Source organism: Triturus cristatus, chromosome 1_2, assembly GCF_964204655.1.
Source record: "Triturus cristatus chromosome 1_2, aTriCri1.1, whole genome shotgun sequence".
NCBI classification, from domain to species: domain Eukaryota; kingdom Metazoa; phylum Chordata; class Amphibia; order Caudata; family Salamandridae; genus Triturus; species Triturus cristatus.
Genome location: NC_140580.1, coordinates 225269058 through 225289853, shown reverse-complemented (window position 1 = coordinate 225289853; position 20796 = coordinate 225269058). Strand labels below are relative to the sequence as shown.

The 20796-nt window shown below is 47.2% G+C and overlaps 1 long non-coding RNA gene across 1 annotated transcript in view; it reads left to right on the top strand.

Moving 5' to 3' along the window:
* Positions 1-20796, top strand: part of LOC146867086 (uncharacterized) — a 66164-nt gene that overhangs the window by 17562 nt on the left and 27806 nt on the right. Inside the window, exon 2 of the long non-coding RNA XR_014961068.1 lies at positions 2947-3130. This is a non-coding gene — a long non-coding RNA (uncharacterized LOC146867086). The remainder of the gene's footprint in view (positions 1-2946; positions 3131-20796) is intronic.

The window sequence follows — 20796 nt, the reverse complement described above, 5'->3', positions numbered from 1 at the left end:
CTCCTCTTGGTGCATTATAAATTCTTGCATCGCCTTTATTTCACACCTGCCAAACTGTACCGCTTCGGACTCCGGGATGACGATCGTTGTCAGCGATGCCGTGAGCCGGGCGCAGATTTCATGCACTTAGCATGGTCCTGCCGGGCAGTGGCTACATATTGGGCTGCGGTTTTCGCTGCCCTCTCCGGGATGGTCGGGATGGCTATAGCGCCCTGCCCTGCTGTCGCCCTCCTGGGCCGCTCCTGCCCAACGCTAAAGGCGCATCGGAGGTTTCTCGCGCTTGGTCTTTTGCTGGCTAAGCGCCATGTGGCGTGCAGATGGGGGCGGGGACGAGCGCCCAAGTTTAAGACTTGGCTGCCGACGATGACCACTTGGCAGGATCAACTTCACAACTACGCAGACCTGTTGCCTCACAAGTCCCGTCCCAAATACTTATGGGGGCCCCTCAGGGCATATCTCTTGCGATCTCAGGATGCGATCGAGGCGGGGGGGAACCTGTGCGGAGATTCGGGGGGGGGATTGCCCGCCCGCTACGAGCTGTCCTGCGCCTGCCCCCTCTGACGTTCCTTGCTGATGCATCTCCTTGCCCCACTTGCTCCCTTCCTCCCGGTGCGCACCTCACATGGCTTTCCTGAACGCATCCAGCACAGATACACGCTCTCTAAGGTATTCACATACCGCATGCCGGGGGCTTGGGGGAGATGGGCGGGGGCTCTGCGCTTCCCCGGGATCCAAGGTCCGCAGGCCCTAATTCCCTACTGACGTATATAGCATGGCATCCTAGACAGTAGCACTAAGTTCTTTGTTTCCTGATTGGTTCATACCGACCCCCTCCCAGAGAAGTAGCTTTGCTAGCCGGAGCTGCGCTGCGCCACTTTACACTTCCAATTTCTTCTGCAGTGCGATGCGCGGTATTGCAGCCCCGCGCTGAAAGGCCCGTTATGCCACATACTGTGTATGGTGGACGTACCCTGGGAGGGTGCTGATGTCATGTTTCCTTTGAGTTAGTTCACGCAGATAAATGAAACCTCACTTACTCCCTGTTCGAACTTCCATTGCTCTATAACTATGCATTCGTTTTCCACATAAGCAGCTTGTTGTTCCTATCCCGCTGCCGGCCCGTAAGGGTTGTAGGCATTTGAGCTGTGTTAATTGGTCGGTACTGGCCCTGCAATGCTTATAGCTTCTGATACTGAGTTGTCGCTACCGGCCTGTCTCATTGCAGGATGTAGGTAACAAGCTGTGTACAATTTGATTTTGACAATAAAGGTTTTCCAAAAAAAAAAAAAAAAGTATACCTTCCCAGATATGTACCTCCCTTTGTATTCAATAAGACCATTGAAGTAACCCATTAATTTTATTGGCTCACCCCCATAGGAATATGGATTTATATCCGGTTTCAATAGTTTTGTCTTGCCCAACAAATGATGTTCGTAGAATTTCTTTGAAACAATCGTGATCTTCGCACCAGAATCAAAGAGGACACCTGTCTTACAATGCTCTACAACAATTTCATCTGTGGGACCTTTCTTCTTATTATCAGAAACTTGAGACACAACTTGTCCACAAGCAAGCTCTGAGCTAGAGTCACTGTCACTTCCATCGTTCTTGTATATCATATTAACCTTTGATCCATTTTTTCTGAATTTACAAGAGGATGAAAAGTGCCCAATTCTTTGACATTTATTGCAGTTAGCCTTGAAGGCCGGACACCTCTTATCATTGGCTAGGAGATTGGGACTACCACATCTATAGCATTTAAAGTTCCCATCATGCTCCTGGGGTGCAAACCCAGACTTCTTTTCAGAAGTGACATTTTTAGATCTCTTGTCACTCTTATCTTTGTAACTCACATTTTCCTTCCCTTGAACCTTAACAACTTGAACCTTTTCACCTTTACATTCATTTTTTGTTATGACCTCCACACATTTGACAGAGTGTTCAATTTGTTTAGCAATGACTAAGACTTCGTCAAGGGTAGGATCGTCTTTCTGCCATATATCGTCTCTGACCTTTTGTACATTGCACCCTAGCATGAATTGATCTCTTATTCTCTCTTCTAAAAGACCTCCGAATTTGCAAGAAGATCCTAATTTCCTGAGGGCAGTGACATAATTCTCGACTGATTCGCCCTCATTTTGTGTACGTCTACCAAAGTGATAACGCTCAAGAATGGTGCTGACCTTAGGTAGATAATGGCGATCTAATTTGAGTATGCAAATCTGGTATTCATTCATGCTAGAGTCAACTATTTCCGGCAAATGGTCAAAAACTTCCTGCCCTTCTGACCCTAGACAGTGAAGAAGTAACGCCGTTCTCCTCTCCGCACTTAAATTTGTTCCACAAACTTTAGCATACCTCTCGAAGACTTTCTTCCATTTCTGCCACTTAATCGGTGGATCACCAGGATTAGAAAGGAAGGAAGGAGGGGTAGCAACATTCTGCATGATGAATAAACCAAAAAGAATTTAAATCTGCTAATAATAAAGTTGCTCAATTTAAATCAGGAAAGAAAGACATCAATCTAACTGTAATGCACATATAAACCAAGAAAGAGAGAAAGAGAAAAAAAAATATCCTTGTTGTACTACACAATATAATCAATATTTGTCCTACAAGTATTTATCAGAGATGTAATTAAAGACATTAGTTAAGAAGGACCGGCAAAGAAAAGAGCATATGAGATAACATGCAAACAAGGCAAAAATGTAAAACCCAGAATTAAACTAAATTTTAAATAATGCAGCTGAACAATATTTCTCCCACAAATGCGTGTTTCCTGAAAGGCCACTAGATGGCGCTGTTGTATGTAGACATCCGTTAAAAAAAAAAAAAGAAACCAGTACCTCTGTTTAAAGATTGAAAATGCTTATGTCCTTCTGTAAAAACGGTAACAAATGTGTTTGTTTATCATCCCCCTCTCTTTTTTTAATTTTTTTATTGAAGCTTCCACAACGCAGACAGAAACTTCCACAGATCCGGCAAAATGTCTGTGTAAAGACGTGACCACGACGTGAAGGCGTCACCTCCAGCTACGGATGCCAGCGCTGCACACTCCAGGGATATGAAGATTCGGAAAGGAACGAAGCTGTGGAGATCGGTGCGCGGAGGAGATTCCTATTGTCCTAAGGTAATAAGTTAAGAACGCCGCAGTCGTTGGCTTGCACGCGAGTTCGTTTTCAAGACAACATTTATTTTTAAAATGTCACGAAACGAAGCCCAGCTGTTATACAGTTTTATCTCCCTCTCGGCTTAACTCTCCCCTTTCAAAATGAACACATGCAGCCTGCCGATCCTGCTAGCCTTTAAAACCACGTATAGCACCAAGGTGAAAGAAAAAAAAAAAATATGCTGCAATGTATCTCGGGGGTTAAGCAAAATCAAAAGTTTTCCACAAAATAAAATGACACCTCAGCTTGAGGATTCAGAGGCACAACTCTTCATAAATTTCACAGCTTTCCCAGTAGCATCGGAGCGACACCACACAGCAAGTAGAAACGTGAAAGCAAAGCAGTCTCAAATCCAAGTGGCATTACACTCCTTCTCAATCAGAGTTTTATTTGGAAACAAACTGAAGCAAATATATAAGCGAATCCTTACTTTGGATCCAAAAGTCACCCAAAGTTTCCAGGATTAACTTAAGCTTGCCACAACTTTTAGATAGTTATATTCCAATTTCCCATGAAAAGGATTTTTTTTTTTTTTAAATTCCCAGCGAAAGCAACCAAGCTTTTTAGAGAAACATGAAGCACTTACGAGTGAGTAGTCTGTAAGTAGTCTTTTCTCAATAGAAAAAAATTAGATGTTGGGATCTCCTTTAAAAACTTGAATTATCCATGAATTGCAGAAGGGAAGTTGAGTAGAGCCTTCACTTTTCAGCATCCCATGATCGTCGCCAGTGTTAAATATTAAGAATAATTCCAAATGCAGGTTTCAAATAAAGATGAGTGAAGTTTATTGTAGAGATAATTGAGATCCCATCCACCTTGTCCAATCTGTCAGGTACAACTGACTTCTCCCCACACTAGTAAGTTCCATTGCCATGGAGCTTCTCCAACAATAACAACTCTACAGTACATTTCTCTTAAAGTGGTACTACAGGTATTTACAAGGTGCATCCATAACAACATGAACATTACTACAAGCTACTTTCATTATCTTGTCTTTTTGTTTGAACAGCATTGTTTTCCCCCGGGTGGGGAAGTGCACCATTTTTGGAGGTACTGCAATACCTAGTTGATGTTTGTGGTGGAAAACATTTAATGTGATCTATATCAGCTGTTTTTCTTATTTTAGTTTATAAAATGTGTACCGCAGCAGCTCTGTGTTCAGGGATGTGGTCTTTTTAAAGTGTACTGCTTACGTTTTGTAAGGATATAAGCAATGGACATTGAAATGGGACCCTTCCGGGCCCTGTTGTCATGTTAACTTTTCAGACAAAAAAACTACTCTTTGATTTCTGAATGATGAGTTTAAAAGCGTTAAGTTAACCATGTTGTTCCTGCTTACATTTCACATGCTTTACTTAATCTTGCATTCCCTATGAGTGTTTGCATTTTTCCAGGATGTTTTTTTTCTTTTTTCGGGCAGCATATTACTCTTGTCTAGTGCATAATTTGAATTGAGTCGTGTTCAGGTGTTTATAGCGAGGCACAATAGGGTTTTAGCTGAAGGCAGCGCAAGTTTCTCTCAGTAGGTCAGTATGGTGTTCAGTGGGCGAGAGCTTGTGGCACTATGGCCAGAGCTGCCAAATTTGGAAGTGGGGAATAAGGTTCAGCCTTCATGACCAGCCTACCAGCCCACTCTCCTGCGGGAGCACATTCCCATGCTAGCCCTTAGAAGGCCCCGCTAGCACATTCCCATGCCGGACCTTGGAAGCTTTGTTGTTTTGGCACCAGCAGGTGGACCCTAGCAGTGGAAAGTGTGGGTTATCCTCGATGGCCTGTCCACCACAATCCATTCCGAAGCTCACCTCCAGCCTTGTTGCAATCCTCCTACGAAGCAGCACACCCTAGAGCAACGGTGACTGTCATTGAGGTCACAGGATCCTTGAGGCCAGTCCGCCTCTCCCATTGGTACCTCCCATTGGCACTGTTTCAGCAGTAGCAGTGCAATTCACCAGGGATTTGCAATGCAGGATTTGCATGCACACCAAACTTCAGTTTCTCTGCTTCATGCACAAGCACCTTTAAATTGTGCTGCCTGCTTTGTGGGTACTAGAATTATGCAGCAACAGAAGAGAAATTATGTCGCAGTGTTGACTAAATTATGGAGCAAAAAAAATGCTGTAGCGTAATACAGTATATTTTCTGATACTTTATTATTTCAACATTTTTACACATACTAACAGTCTCTGCAAAGATTTTACCTCATTAGTACTAGTGTAACTAACCTACAAATGCAGCAGTGAGAAAGGTGACCAATCAACCTTTTCAAAGGCCCTCTACTTTGCATGTACACATGCCATATATTTTATATGTTGATTGGACTGGGTGTGTGAGGTCATTCAGATCTGATCACTTGGGCCCCCATCTCCCCCCAAATACCTCTGGTCTACCAGCAAGTTCCTTCTGACATCCTATCTGCTCCCTTTCCCTCCTTTGATTTCTAGTGATTAAGAACCAAGCAGCAGGAGGGGAACTGGTGATCCTTGTTTTAGGCACTGGTTGTAGTGATGTCAGATGAGAGATGTGAGGTAGTGGAATGGCCTTCCCAAGAGGATTGGGATTTCTGAAAGTAGGAGGTGAAGAGCAGTGGTTGGAGGTTACATCTCTGAGGATGCAAGAGTGGCTGGAAAGGGTTCTGCAATGTCTGCAGGTACAACGGCCAATGGAGGTGACCTGGGGAGGGGAGATACTGTGGGGAAGGGGAGCAGGGGGGAGATCAAGGGGCCTGAAGCAAGACCTTGGCCCGGTGCCCATCTGCTAGGCCAATGCTGGGTGCAGCGGTGGCAACGGTGAAGTGGAAAAAGGATGAAATGGAGCATTAACCATGGGGAGCTACTAGTCTAGGGCAGCAGGAAGAGCAAAGTAATGGACCCAAAAGGGTGTATTCCCACAGAGGTCAAGGGGGGCACAGGCTCAGCGAAGGACAGCGCATAGGCGTAGCTAGGGCATAAGAGTTTAGCGGTTTACCTTTCACATTCTGACTCTAGTGGGCTGGTAGGCATCTTTGGTGCGGCATCTAGGGCTCTGAGGTGGGATAGCAAAAGGATGGAAGTCCGTGTAGAGCCAGAATAGACAAGGAGGAATGTAGGGCAGCAAGGGGTATGTACACCAGACCTAGCCTCTTTAAAAAAAAAAAAAACCAACATTTTATTAGCTTTATAATACACATCGAATAGAGTAGCTCACGGCCATTACAGAGAATAATCGACATGGTGTAACACGCAATAGCTCCATACACAATAAAGAGACATATAAACACAATTGTGCCGACCTCCACCTCCATACAGCTACCAAAATCCCTTGCCTCACATTGGGAATTTTCTCATGGCGTGTCTGTTTTCGGGTTGTCAGTCACTTAGGTCCGAGTCCTCTGGTGGAGGGGCACATATTTCCCCTAAATTTGTTCTATTTCCCCCATACTCGTGTCCATTTTCGAGGGCATCCCCTATTAATAAAGACTGCCTTTTCTGCCACCATGGCGCTATCAAGATCACAACACCACTGCTGGTGAGAGGGTATTGTTGGGGCTCCCCAGTGTCGTGCAATGTTCCTTTTGGCTAGTGTGATGCTGAGTGTTGCCCAATCCTGTGCCGCATGGTTTAGATCTATGGGCTCCCACACATTAAGCAAACACTTCCGAGGCTCAAGGGGGACCTCAAACCCTAGCCTCTTTCTTACAGTTTTCAGGACATCTGTGAGCAGCAGATTATGGAGGGCACCGTGCAGCCCAACACAGAGAAGTGAAGGTATGGCACAGAGCGGTCAGCCGGACGGTGTTGTGGGACCTGGTGTATTCTGACACCGTGAGGACTCTTGTCAGATCCATCAGAGGACATGCGCAGAGCATCATCGGGAGGAAGGACATACAGGTCAAAACCTCCCACAACTATAGAGGACTTGGGAGGGCTGATGACTGCCCCCCTCAGGAGAAGATAAACCTTTAACCCGAGGTGGTGTATAATGTGCAATATCTGGTGGCAGTACCAACACGCGCTGAGTGGGCGGAGGCAAATTAATTGGTTGGTTGTATGGACTTAGACTATGAGAAGGATAGCCTGGAGGAGGGTGAGGTCTTGGGAAGTGATGTGATTGATAAGGCATAGCAGAGGTGGTGACAGCAAGGGACACTAAGGTCTGTGGGTGGTGGGGTCTGGGTTGTTAATCAGTGTCCACATAGTGTTTTACAGGCTTAAGACACCGTACCATCCAGATCCACTGACACCAGGTTGGCGGGCAGGCGGCTTTTACTGGCAATGCAGCAGACTGTGGAACGGGCACTGACTTTAATGCCAGGTAAGGATGTAAGGGTCACTTTGTCGGCCCAGTTATGTTGTCAATTGGAGTGGAGGCTGGGAATGGAAAGGAGTAAACTATGTCTTTTTTTTAAAATAAAAAGAGAGGGGTCCCACTATCCAAAGGGACAGGACACCAAGATAAGACACTTCTGTCAAAGGCAAAAATCCCTTTGGGCACCTTTAGTAAAGCATACAAATATTCTCAACCATTACGTATACACTATCCACATCACCAGCGTTCAATCGAAACCAACAAAAGTGATATAAAAATTATTTATTAAAATTTATAGTTTTCTCACAAAGAAATGCTATTACCATAAAATTCACATCATTACTATACCTCAAATAATAAAAACAAATATTGAAATGTATTAAAAACAACAGTTGATTGGGGACATAAACATAAATCTTGTCCAAGAAGCACACCAAGTTCGACAGTATGATATACAGAGATCAACACTTTTTTTTCTTTTTCTTTTTTGTTATTGACCCTTGAGAAATCCTTGGGTGCTAGATGAACACAGAACAAGCGACGCGTTTCGATTCACCACCTTCTTCAGGCTTAATGTGATAAATCAGTATCTAATATCTAAAAATAACAATATATGAAAATTTCTTATTATGCAAAATACATTCATACAATTCTAGAAGCATATCTAATTCATATAGTGTCTTACTGAAACAAACCAATATTAAAACAAACATTTGTCATTGCAATGGACATTTTATATCACAAAATTGGTTTCCAGCATGATGATTCCATAGTTATGCAACCCATTCCACACAGACAATAGCATACACACTCATATACACGTAACTACGCATATACCCAACCGTTGTCATGGCTATCAATGATCAGGGGATGGTGGAAAATAATATTTTCTCTTTTTTCTTCCTATATCAACGTGGTTGAGACTCCTTCAAACCACCCGCACACGAACAATTAGGGTATCACAAGTGTTTCCACCCTAAGAAAAAATAGCAGTGTTTTTTTTTTAAATTATATAGTTTGAACCATACTGTTATATTTATATGGTTATATTCATAAAGGCATGCTTTAAATACTGAAACAGTGATAACTACCTTTAATTTTTCTTCCTTCCTTTCTTATTTGTTAAAAAACGGTGCACAGGATTTGGCAACCTTTGATTATTTCTGGCAGATATGAAAGATAATATGTACATGGGATAGTGGATATGAAAATCAACTCACCCCATATTGAAGAGATGCTATCATGTTGTTTAATAGTAAAGCATCCCTACCTTTTTTCAATCACTTGTCGTACCCTGCCACTGGAGTTATGGCAAATGATTTCCTGTATTCTGTATATGTCTACTGGTGGGCTAAAAAGCTTCAATAGTAGTCCAATCGATGCCTAAATGTAAATCATAAAACATAAATAATTCGTATTTGAACCGTTCGTATATTACTTAATAAAAGAGACCCAAAACAGTGTTTCTCAAGCTCATTAACAACACTGTATCCCTATCATCTTATAGCAGAGAATTCACTTTCACAATCTATAATATTTTTGCAATGTAACATTTTCTTTAAAAAAACATCAGTTTTTATATATAAGAATCCTTCTTGTCCTAAAAATATCAACATTAACCCCCCGAGTCTCAGGTAGGGTATACATCTGCATAAACACGTTCCCACATGTTACTTGTAGGTAACCCCTTTACTCTAACGAAATACTGCTTTCACCATCAATATTGTACATAGAGGGTAAAATCAACCCCTGATTTTTATCGAAATCTCACTGTCTCGTTTCATGTACTAGTCCACAATGATCAAAGCGGACGTTACCTAAATTCACTAAACTTTCACTTGCCATTTTGTCTACCTGTCGTGTCCGTATATCAACACTTTCTTATATAATCGCCGTCGCGGGCACCGCTTAAACCAAAAATACTAATACTGCCCGTTTTTCAACCTATCACACCCTTATTATCACCCGTAGTTACAAGATGGTCAATAGCACTATCGAGCCACAGTTGGCTTCACTAAGTTGCCGCTTACCGGGACATAGAAAGTCTCCAAGCCGACTCCACACTCGTATGCTGGTGTACAAGAAATGCAGAGGAGCACTGCTTATAAATAGTCTGTCACCTACACATTGATTCACATATTCACAGCAAACGAAAGTGGACTAGTATTTCACAAGTGTCTATGGGTGCCATCTTAGAATGGGCTCAAAACAGACTGATCAAAATGTTGGTTTACGAAAAATATATGTCCAGCGTCGATAATATGAATAACGGATGTAAAACTAATACAAATAACCCCCAATGGAGTCAATATTTCTTTTGTAAAGAATTTTAGTTTCTAACAGGTTTTTTTAGAATAAATAATATTTGAAAAGAAAAAATATATATAAACAGATTTTTTTTCCCAAAAATATAACTGAGAGTAAATGAGGTAGGCATACAAATGATCTTGCTTTCCACCAGTTCGTTATTATATCAGTATCATAGGACACCTCAATTCAGGGCAGACGCGTCTTTCCTTTGTTCGATATTTTACACGAAGGGGAAAAGAGACGATATATATATAATGCGCCATATTAGAATGGGTTCAGAATAACAATAACTTTAATAAGTTAGCCAGTGCTCAACAAAGTTTTAAAAAAAATATATATAAACACTTTACTTCTTATTTTCTCTTTTATATATATTCTCTCGAGCCAAAAATCAAGAGGCCTATTTTAGCCAGGTGGCAATTCGTTGTCTTACCAACAGAACCAAACCGGCTCCTCATTTGACAGCCAAAATTATATTGACGGCAAAGTTCTTAGTGATGCACAAATTACTCACGTGAGTTACTCAAAAAAACGACTATATGCGTTTGTCCCTGTTATAAGCCCATATTATAATTTATATTAATGGCCCATAAACAAACCTCTATGTATGGTTACAAAAATACTTCTCAAAATGTTTTGCTACTTTTTTAATATATGCCCACTTCTCTATAGTTCGTATCCACCCTGATCCTACACCTATGTATATTTTATACGTTACTGAGCACTAGATAGTGTGTCTATTACTAAGTTCTAAACAGGTTCATATGAGCATAGTGTTTTATCTAATAAGTTTCTCCCACTCTTCTCGAGAGTTCAATCCCTGCCTGATTGTATTAAAAATAGAGATATACCATTGCTCACGCGCTTTCCTTTTTTCCTCCATATTGCCCCCTATGCGTAGTTACTTGTATATGAGTGTGTATGCTATTGTCTGTGTGGAATGGGTTGCATAACTATGGAATCATCATGCTGGAAACCAATATTGTGGTATAAAACGTCCATTGCAATGACAAATGTTTGTTTTAAAATTTTTGTTTCAGTAAGACACTATATGACTTAAATATGCTTCTAGAATTGTATGAATGTATTTTGCATTTTTAATAATAAAATTCTTTCATATATTGTTATTTTTAGATATTTGGAGAGATACTGATTTATCACATTAAGCCTGAAGAAGGCGGTGAATCTAATTGTGCCACCGAAACGCGTCGCTTGTTCTGTGTTCATCTAGCACCCAAGTATTTCTCAAGGGTCAATAACAACAAAGAAAAAGTGTTGATCTCTGTATATCATACTGTCGAACTTGGTGTGCTTCTTGGACAAGATTTATGTTTATGTCCCTGTTAGAATCCGGGGTCTCTGGTTGGCGCAGGTATGCACTTGCGACAAGCAGGGACCCTTTCCTCTAAGTCAGGGCAAAGGTTCACCTCTTTAAAAATAACCCCTGCTCACCCTCTAGGTAACGTGGCGCGAGCAGTCAGGCTAGATTTCCAGAGGGCATATAGGTTAAGCGTTCAAGTTGTCCCACACAATAATCACCACCCCACCACACAAAGACACAAGGCTGTATTTATATCCAAAATATAACTCTTTATATAAAAGGTTGTCTTTCAGGCAGGTTGCATAAATGCAGTTCTCTTGGTAAATTAGGGTTCCAGTTACTTGTAAAGGTTTAAGGGCAGCCACAGGTTTCAAAAGGGCACAGTTCTGTTTAAAATAAGTTCTTTAGGTCTTCGGGGTCTTCGGGGTACTTCGTAGCGCCTTTGGGGTGCCCTTGGCAAGGTTTTAACAGGACCTTGCCGTGTCTCGCGCTTCCCGCGTGAGCCGGAGTACGCTTGCCGAGTCTCACGCTTCTCGCGTGAGCACCGGCAATGATTTCCAATGTAGTACGGCTCAGACTGCCAGGGACGCTTCGTACCTCAAGGGAAGCACCGGTACGGTGCGAACTCGGCTGAGTACGGGGCGAACCAAGGTAGGTTACCAGGGCAGTACGCTTCAAAATAGTACGGTGCGAACTCAGAGGCGTGGAATGGCAGTACGGTGTAAGCAGTACGCTTCAAACAGTATGTTTTTAAAGGCGATCACGGCTCGTACGAAGCAAGTACGAGCCAGACAATGCACACCACGTCCCCGATACTTCGATGGCAGGTACGGCTCAAACACTGGCAGTACGAGCCAAATCCACAGCCCAAGGTCCACACAAGGCACTTACGATGTCAGTACGGGCCGTACTAGCGCACCAGACTGGGTGATTTTAAAGGCGGGTACGCTTCGAACACCGGAAGCTCTCGATGAAAGTACGGTCCGTACAAAAGCAAGTACGAGCCGTACGTGTAGCGTGAACCACCAAAACCTTGCAGTCTCTTAACGGGGGAGTTCGGGGCGGCCTCGCAGTCCAGCACCAGGGCGTCCCACGTCGCGCTGCAGTCTCTGATGTTGCAGGGACGGCGAAGCTTTGTGGGGCGTTTGGACAGGTCACAAGTCACCACGAAGGGGGCAGAAGCAGGAGGGCAGCCTCGGGGTGATGTCACAGTGCAGCGCGCTGTTAGCTCCGTCTGGATGCAGCGAACCAGGGCACCATTAGGTCTTGACAAAGGTCTCTATAACCCGGCGGGGATCACAGGGGCTCAGCGCTCAGACACATAAATCTTCTCCTTGCGTTGCGAGCTACGGCTCGAGGGGGCAGCTGCTTACTTTGCTCGGGCTGACAGGCCTTTACGTTGCTCACAGCCACTCCAGCAGCAGAAGTCGCGTTGCTCAGCGAGATCAGGGGATGCACCAGTTCTCCAGGGTCAGCTTGTAGAATCACTTCTAGGCACCTCTCCTCTTCTTTCAGGAAGGTAGCGCCCACTGTTCCTGGGGCGCAGATCAGGGGGCAAGTTCACTAGCAAGCCCTTGGAGATTGTTTTCAGCACAAGTTGATTAAAAGTCTTTTCTGTAGTCTTTTCTTCCTCTCCTTCCAGCAGCAGGCACCCACTGCAGGCCAGTCTCTTAGGCAGAGAGACAGTATTCCTCCTTCAGCTTCTCCAGGTCCTTCTCCTTCAGGCAGAGGTTCGTTTTGGCGTCAACAGGATCTGATTTCTTAGGAGCCAGGCTCCTACTTTTATAGCACAATTCTTTTGTTCTTTAGCGCCAGGGGGCCTGGGCCTGGCTCAGTCCAGTTTTGGAGCACTTTGTTGTGGTGACTCTGCGCTTTCCTTTCAGCAGCAGGGCAGAGACATCAGCCGCTCCACAGGGGGCGGCGCCGGCTTTGTGCTGGCAGGGCACAGGTCTATTCAAGAGTCAAGGTGTACTCCTCCCACCCATCCTGGTGTAATCTCCCTACCCACCACCTGGCAGCCAGCCTGTCTCTGGGGATTCCCCAACCCTGCTCCTTACTGTTGCTAGGCAGAACACACACACACAGCGCAGAGGCGGACTGAATGACCAGATCAGTAAATACTAACTTTCTAAAAGTAGTATTTACAAACGCAGGATATTAAAATAAACTTTACTAAAAGAAGTATTTTATTATTCTGAGTTCAGGCATACTAAACATGACTTTCTACCATGCTCTATGAGTCCACTGGGGTCACAGCGTGTAGTGACTCCAGCAGCCCATTCTGGCCTATGGAGAGCAGGTAGCCTTCAATAGTGAAAAACGAAAATGGCTGTAATTCACTATTAAGACATGCCACACACATCAGGGCATGTCCTACCTTATGCCTACAATGCACCCTGCCCTTGGGCCTACCAGAGGGGTGACTAATATGTAGTTAAGGGAAGGTTTAGGGACTGGCAAGTGGGTGCACTTGCGCAGTCAGCGCGACGGTACCAGACCGCGCGCAGGTTCTGCAGTGGCAGACCCTAGACACATTTTACTAGGCCGCTTCTGTGGGTGGCACAACCAGTGCTGCAGGCCCACCAGCAGCATTTGTATTTACAAGCCCTGGCACTCCTGGTGCACTTTACTAGGGGCTGACAGTAAACCAAATAAACCAATCATGGACACCAATCAATGTATACACTTTACAAAGGGAGCACTTGCACTGTGGCACTGATTAGCAGTGGCACAGTGCCCTGAGCAGCTAACACCAACAAAACACAATGAGGCACATCTGGCAAAAAGTGGAAGGGAAACTCACGCCAAGGTGCCAGGTCTAACACGTGTCCCCTCCAGCTGAAATGTGGGGGGGAACTACCCTACCCCAGGGAGTTCCTCTTCACTAAGGCGGAAAAACCTGGACAGACCGTCAGCATTGGCGTGATCTGTGCCAGGGCGATGCTCCACCGTAAAGTCCATACCCTGTAGGGAGATGGACCACCTCAACAGTTTTGGGTTTTCACCCCTCATTTGCATCAACCATCTGAGGGGCCTGTGGTCGGTCTGAACCCGGAAGTGAGACCCAAACAAGTAGAGTCTTAGCTTCTTCAGCGCCCAGACCACAGCAAATGCTTCCCGCTCTATCGCACTCCACCTTTGTTCCCGTGGAAGTAACCTTCTACTAATAAAGGCTACAGGTTGGTCCCAGCCCTCCTCAGTCATCTGTGAGAGAACAGCCCCTACACCATGCTCTGATGCGTCTGTCTGCACTAGGAATTCTTTGGAGAAGTCAGGAGCCAAGAGCACGGGCGCCGTGCACATGGCAGTTTTCAGGGTGTCAAAGGCCTTCTGACAGGTGTCAGTCCATATCACTTTTCTGGGCTGCTTCATCGAAGTCAGCTCTGTCAAGGGGGCAACGATGCTGCCATACCCCTTGACAAACCTCCTGTAGTACCCAGTGAGTCCTAAAAAGGCCCTCACCTCCGTCTGGGTCTTTGGGGGTTCCCAAGCCAGGATGGTTTCTATCTTGGGTTGTAGGGGCGCCACCTGGCCGCTCCCCACCTGGTGTCCCAAGTACACCACGGACCCCTGCCCGATCTGACACTTGCTTGCCTTGATCGTGAGGCCTGCCTTGCGCAGTGCCATCAACACTTCCCAGAGATGTTGCAGGTGTTCTTCCCATGTGCCGCTGAACACTGCAATGTCATCCAGGTACGCTGCGCTGAACTCGGTCAGTCCAGCCAACACCTGGTTGACCAACCTCTGGAAGGTGGCAGGGGCATTCTTCATCCCAAATGGCATGACGCGGAACTGGAAATGCCCATCTGGTGTGGAGAATGCAGACCTCTCTTTGGCCCCATCAGTTAAGGCAATCTGCCAGTACCCAGACGTTAGATCAAACGTGCTGAGGTACCGGGCAGCCCCTAACCGATCAATGAGCTCATCAGCTCTGGGGATGGGGTGCGCGTCAGTCTTCGTGACTGAATTGAGTCCTCTGTAATCCACACAGAACCGGAGTTCGGGTGTGGCACCCGGCGCTGCAGCCTTTGGGACCAAGACCACTGGGCTGGCCCAAGGACTGCTGGAGGACTCAACCACCCCAAGAGCAAGCATCTTTGAGACCTCCTCTTTAATGCAGGCTCTGACCCTGTCAGTTACCCTGTAAGCCTTGTGCTTCACAGGTAAGCTGTCTCCTGTATCCACATCATGGACGCACCAATCTGTGATACCAGGAACCAGGGAGAACAGGTCAGGAAACTGCCCCAGCAGCTGGCGGCAGTCATCCTGTTGCTCAGGGGTCAGGGTGGGTGAGAGGTTAACTCCATCCACTGACCCGTCCTGCTCTGAGGCTACCAAGAGGTCAGGAAGAGGTTCTGACTCCTCCTCCGTCCCATCATCGGTGGCCAAGAGCATGCCCACTTCGGACCTCTCCAAGTGGGGCTTAAGGCGATTGACATGTAGGACCCTTAAGGGGTTCCTAGGAGACTGCAAGTTCACCAAGTAGGTGACAGAACTCTTGCGCTCCACAATCTCAAAGGGTCCTGTCCACTTGTCCTGGAGTGCACAAGGCTCCACAGGGGCAAGGACCCATACCTTTTGACCAGGTTGAAGCTCAACCAGAGTGGCATTCTGGTCGTACCACCGCTTCATTTCCTCCTGGCTGGCTTCCAGATTTGCCTCAGCAAGTTGCCTGAAACGCCTAGTCTGGTTCCTGAAGGCCAGCATGTAACTAAATACATTCTGGGGAGGTTTCCTGGGAGATTGCTCCCAGCCTTCCTTGACCAGACTCAGAGGTCCACGTACAGGGTGGCCATACAGAAGCTCAAAGGGACTGAACCCCAGAGACTTCTGTGGCACCTCACGGTATGCAAAGAGAAGGCATGGTAAGAGGACGTCCCACTTACGCCTCATTGGTCCTTCAAGGCCCATGATCATGCCCTTTAGGGTTCGGTTAAATCGCTCAACCAACCAGTTTCCTTGGGGATGGTAAGGGGTGGTGAACTTGTATGTCACACCACATTCTTGCCAAAGGGATTTCATATATTTCGATATGAAATTGGTCCCCCTATCGGACACCACCTCTAGAGGGAATCCTACTCGTGAGAAAATTCCCATCAGTGCCCGTCCCACCACGGGGGCCGTCACTGTCCTCAGAGGGATGGCTTCAGGGTACCGGGTGGCATGGTCCACCAAGACCAGGATAAACCTGTTGCCCATGGCTGTCTTGGGGTCCAGTGGCCCCACAATGTCAATCCCCACTCGCTGGAATGGGGTACTGACCACAGGGAAAGGTTGGAGTGGAGCTCTCAGCTTCCTTCCACTCTTGCCACTTGCCTGGCATGTCTGGCATGTCCTGCAGTGAGTATCAGAACTCCTGCGCATTTGGGGCCAATAGAAGTGGGTGACAAGCCTTTCAAAGGTCTTGTCCTGCCCCAAATGTCCTGCTAATGGTACGTCGTGAGCCAGCCCAAGTAGGAAGGTTCTGAACTTCTGGGGTACCACCAGCGCACGGGCTGACCCAGGTTCAGCAACCTTAGGCTCTGAGTACAGGAGGTCGTTCTCCCAGTAGATCAAGTGAGTTCCGGACTGATCACCATTGGCCTGGGCTGCAGCCTGCTGCCGCATACCCTCTAGAGAGGGGCACTCTTTCTGCTCCCTGCAGAATTCCTCCCTGGAGGGGTCTCCTTCTTGCTGCCAATGGGTCAGCTCAGGCAGGTCCCCCAGTTCGGCTATCTGTTCCCCGGTAGGCTCCAGGGCATCCCCCTCAAGGTCTGCTTCCTCCTGGGCCGTGGGAACTTCAGGAGCCGGTTTCCTGTGCCTCCCTTGCCCTCTCTCTAAGGCCGGTTCCTGGGCCTCTCCCTCAGGCTCCAGGGTCCCTTCAACACCCCTACTGGCTGCCATTGACCGGGTGGTCACGCACGCCCAATCAGGTAAGCCCACCATCCGCAGGTGAGCTGTCTTCTCCACCTTTTCCCAAGGGGAGCTCTCCAAGTCATTACCTAAGAGACAGTCTACAGGCATGGCAGTTCTCACAGCGACTTTCAGAGTACCAGAGACCCCCCCCCCCCCCCCCCCACTCGAATGGAACCTGAGCCATTGGACAACGACTCTCCGTGTTGTCAGCATTAACAACCCGACAATAGGCATGAGGTACGACCTGCTCTTGAGATACCAGGTGCTGCCGCACTGCAGTCACGCTGGCTCCTGTGTCTCTAAGAGCCTCCACCTTTCTACCATTGACGGTCACCACTTGCCCATATTTTTTAGTGTTAGAGGGCAAGTCGGCTTGGGGGACCATCTCACTGTCTCCTAGCGAGACTAAGGTCATTTGGACGGGGTCCCACCCACCTGTGACTTCTACCTCCTCCCCAAAGGCTACTGTAGCCACTTGCTTCGGTAGAGCACCAGTGGGTGCTGGTTTTACATACTGGCGACACTTGGGATCACTGGCAAAGTGACCTAGCTCACCACATTTATAACATTGAGGTGGCCCCTTTGGAACAGGTTTACCTGTCGGGGCCCCTGTTGGCTTCGGGGTCGGGGGAGGCTGAGAACCCTTCTGCTGGTTCCCTTGGGGATTACTTTGGGGGCCTTTTTGGAACCCTTTCTGTTTTCCCTTGTCCCCCCCCACTCTTCTGCTGGGGACCCTGCCCACCTTTGGCGGAGTCTCCCACGGGACCCTTGTGGACCCTGGTGCTGAGCCAGCGGTCCGCCTCCTCAGCAAGCTTCCTAGGGTTAGTCAGCTTGCTATTTATCAGGTGTTGGCGTAGCTCAGGAAAACAATTAAGCGACAAGTGCTCCCATGCAATTAAATCAAAGAGACCTTGGTAATCATTAACTTTGCTACCCTTCACCCAGCCATCCAGTGCTCTGCAGAAAAAGGTTACATACTCCACATACGTACCCCCCGCAATCTTGGTACACCCCCTGAACCTCTGTCTATACATTTCAGGAGTTAGCCCATATCTGGTCATTAAAGCTTCTTTCATGTGGGGGTAAGAATTCTGCATGTCTAAGGGCAAATCTAAAAGTGTGTCCCGCCCCTCACTGAGGAACCGTCCCCACAACCCCGCTCCCCAGTCTTTCTCAGGGACCCGGTGGGAGGACATGGCTACCTCATAGGCCCGGAACCATTGCCCTATGTCATCATTCCTGAAGAATTCTTTAACTACATCTTTTGGGATGTACACCCTTGACTCTACCTGCACCGGCGTTGCGCTGCCACCAGAGGGAGTGTTCTCCAAACTTTTCTCTTTGATCGCCAGTTCCCTCATTCTGGCGTCGTGCTCCATCAGGATCTTTCTCTCCTCAAGAGCCATTCTCTTTTCTTCTAGAGCCAGCTTTTTGCTTTCCATCTCCAATTGACCATCTATTTTCAGTTTTGCCAAAGTGACTTGTTGCTCTCTTGCGGCCTGTCTGTCTGCCAGCTCCTCTGGTGACAGACATCTGCCCGCACTGTGGATGCTCTCCGCTGGTTCCACTAGGTCAATCTCCTCAGGTACAACATCCTCAGCTGCACCCCTTGATTCCATCCAGGCTTTCAGCGCCTTGTAGATCTGTGGTTTGAGCTTGCACCCCACATGTGGAACCTTGAACTTCTTGCAGAAGTACTTGAGTTGCCTTCTTGTGTAGTCGTCCAGTTTTGACGCATCCCATTCCCATTCCATCTCAGAGGCTTCAGATGCTGTGCTGTTTGAGCCCGGCATGGCTTCAAACGCAAGGGATCTTCTTTTTCCTTGGCAAGCGAAAATTAAAACTTGAAAAAGTTCTGTGGTTTAAGCTACTGGACTGTCCACTGTGCAATGGTTCGTAATCACTGCGCAGACACCAAGAACACAAATCCGTAAATCCGCACCGCTGCCACCAATGTTAGAATCCGGGGTCTCTGGTTGGCGCAGGTATGCACTTGCGACAAGCAGGGACCCTTTCCTCTAAGTCAGGGCAAAGGATCACCTCTTTAAAAATAACCCCTGCTCACCCTCTAGGTAACGTGGCGCGAGCAGTCAGGCTAGATTTCCAGAGGGCATATAGGTTAAGCGTTCAAGTTGTCCCACACAATAATCACCACCCCACCACACAAAGACACAAGGCTGTATTTATATCCAAAATATAACTCTTTATATAAAAGGTTGTCTTTCAGGCAGGTTGCATAAATACAGTTCTCTTGGTAAATTAGGGTTCCAGTTACTTGTAAAGGTTTAAGGGCAGCCACAGGTTTCAAAAGGGCACAGTTCTGTTTAAAATAAGTTCTTTAGGTCTTCGGGGTACTTCGTAGCGCCTTTGGGGTGCCCTTGGCAAGGTTTTAACAGGACCTTGCCGTTTCTCACGCTTCCCGCGTGAGCCGGAGTACGCTTGCCGAGTCTCACGCTTCTCGCGTGAGCACCGGCAATGATTTCCAATGTAGTACGGCTCAGACTGCCAGGGACGCTTCGTACCTCAAGGGAAGCACCGGTACGGTGCGAACTCTGCTGAGTACGGGGCGAACCAAGGTAGGTTACCAGGGCAGTACGCTTCAAAATAGTACGGTGCGAACTCAGAGGCGTGGAATGGCAGTACGGTGTAAGCAGTACGCTTCAAACAGTATGTTTTTTAAAGGCGATCACGGCTCGTACGAAGCAAGCACGAGCCAGACAATGCACACCACGTCCCCGATACTTCGATGGCAGGTACGGCTCAAACACTGGCAGTACGAGTCAAATCCACAGCCCAAGGTCCACACAAGGCACTTACGATGTCAGTACGGGCCGTACTAGCGCACCAGACTGGGTGATTTTAAAGGCGGGTACGCTTCGAACACCGGAAGCTCTCGATGAAAGTACGGTCCATACAAAAGCAAGTACGAGCCGTACGTGTAGCGTGAACTCACCAAAACCTTGCAGTCTCTTAACGGGGGAGTTCGGGGCGGCCTCGCAGTCCAGCACCAGGGCGTCCCACGTCGCGCTGCAGTCTCTGATGTTGCAGGGACGGCGAAGCTTTGTGGGGCGTTTGGACAGGTCACAAGTCCCCACGAAGGGGGCAGAAGCAGGAGGGCAGCCTCGGGGTGATGTCACAGTGCAGCGCGCTGTTAGCTCCGTCTGGATGCAGCGAACCAGGGCACCATTAGGTCTTGACAAAGGTCTCTATAACCCGGCGGGGATCACAGGGGCTCAGCGCTCAGACACATAAATCTTCTCCTTGCGTTGCGAGCTACGGCTCGAGGGGGCAGCTGCTTACTTTGCTCGGGCTGACAGGCCTTTACGTTGCTCACAGCCACTCCAGCAGCAGAAGTCGCGTTGCTCAGCGAGATCAGGGGATGCACCAGTTCTCCAGGGTCAGCTTGCAGAATCACTTCTAGGCACCTCTCCTCTTCTTTCAGGAAGGTAGCGCCCACTGTTCCTGGGGCGCAGATCAGGGGGCAAGTTCACTAGCAAGCCCTTGGAGATTGTTTTCAGCACAAGTTGATTAAAAGTCTTTTCTGTAGTCTTTTCTTCCTCTCCTTCCAGCAGCAGGCACCCACTGCAGGCCAGTCTCTTAGGCAGAGAGACAGTATTCCTCCTTCAGCTTCTCCAGGTCCTTCTCCTTCAGGCAGAGGTTCGTCTTGGCGTCAACAGGATCTGATTTCTTAAGAGCCAGGCTCCTACTTTTATAGCACAATTCTTTTGTTCTTTAGCGCCAGGGGGCCTGGGCCTGGCTCAGTCCAGTTTTGGAGCACTTTGTTGTGGTGACTCTGCGCTTTCCTTTCAGCAGCAG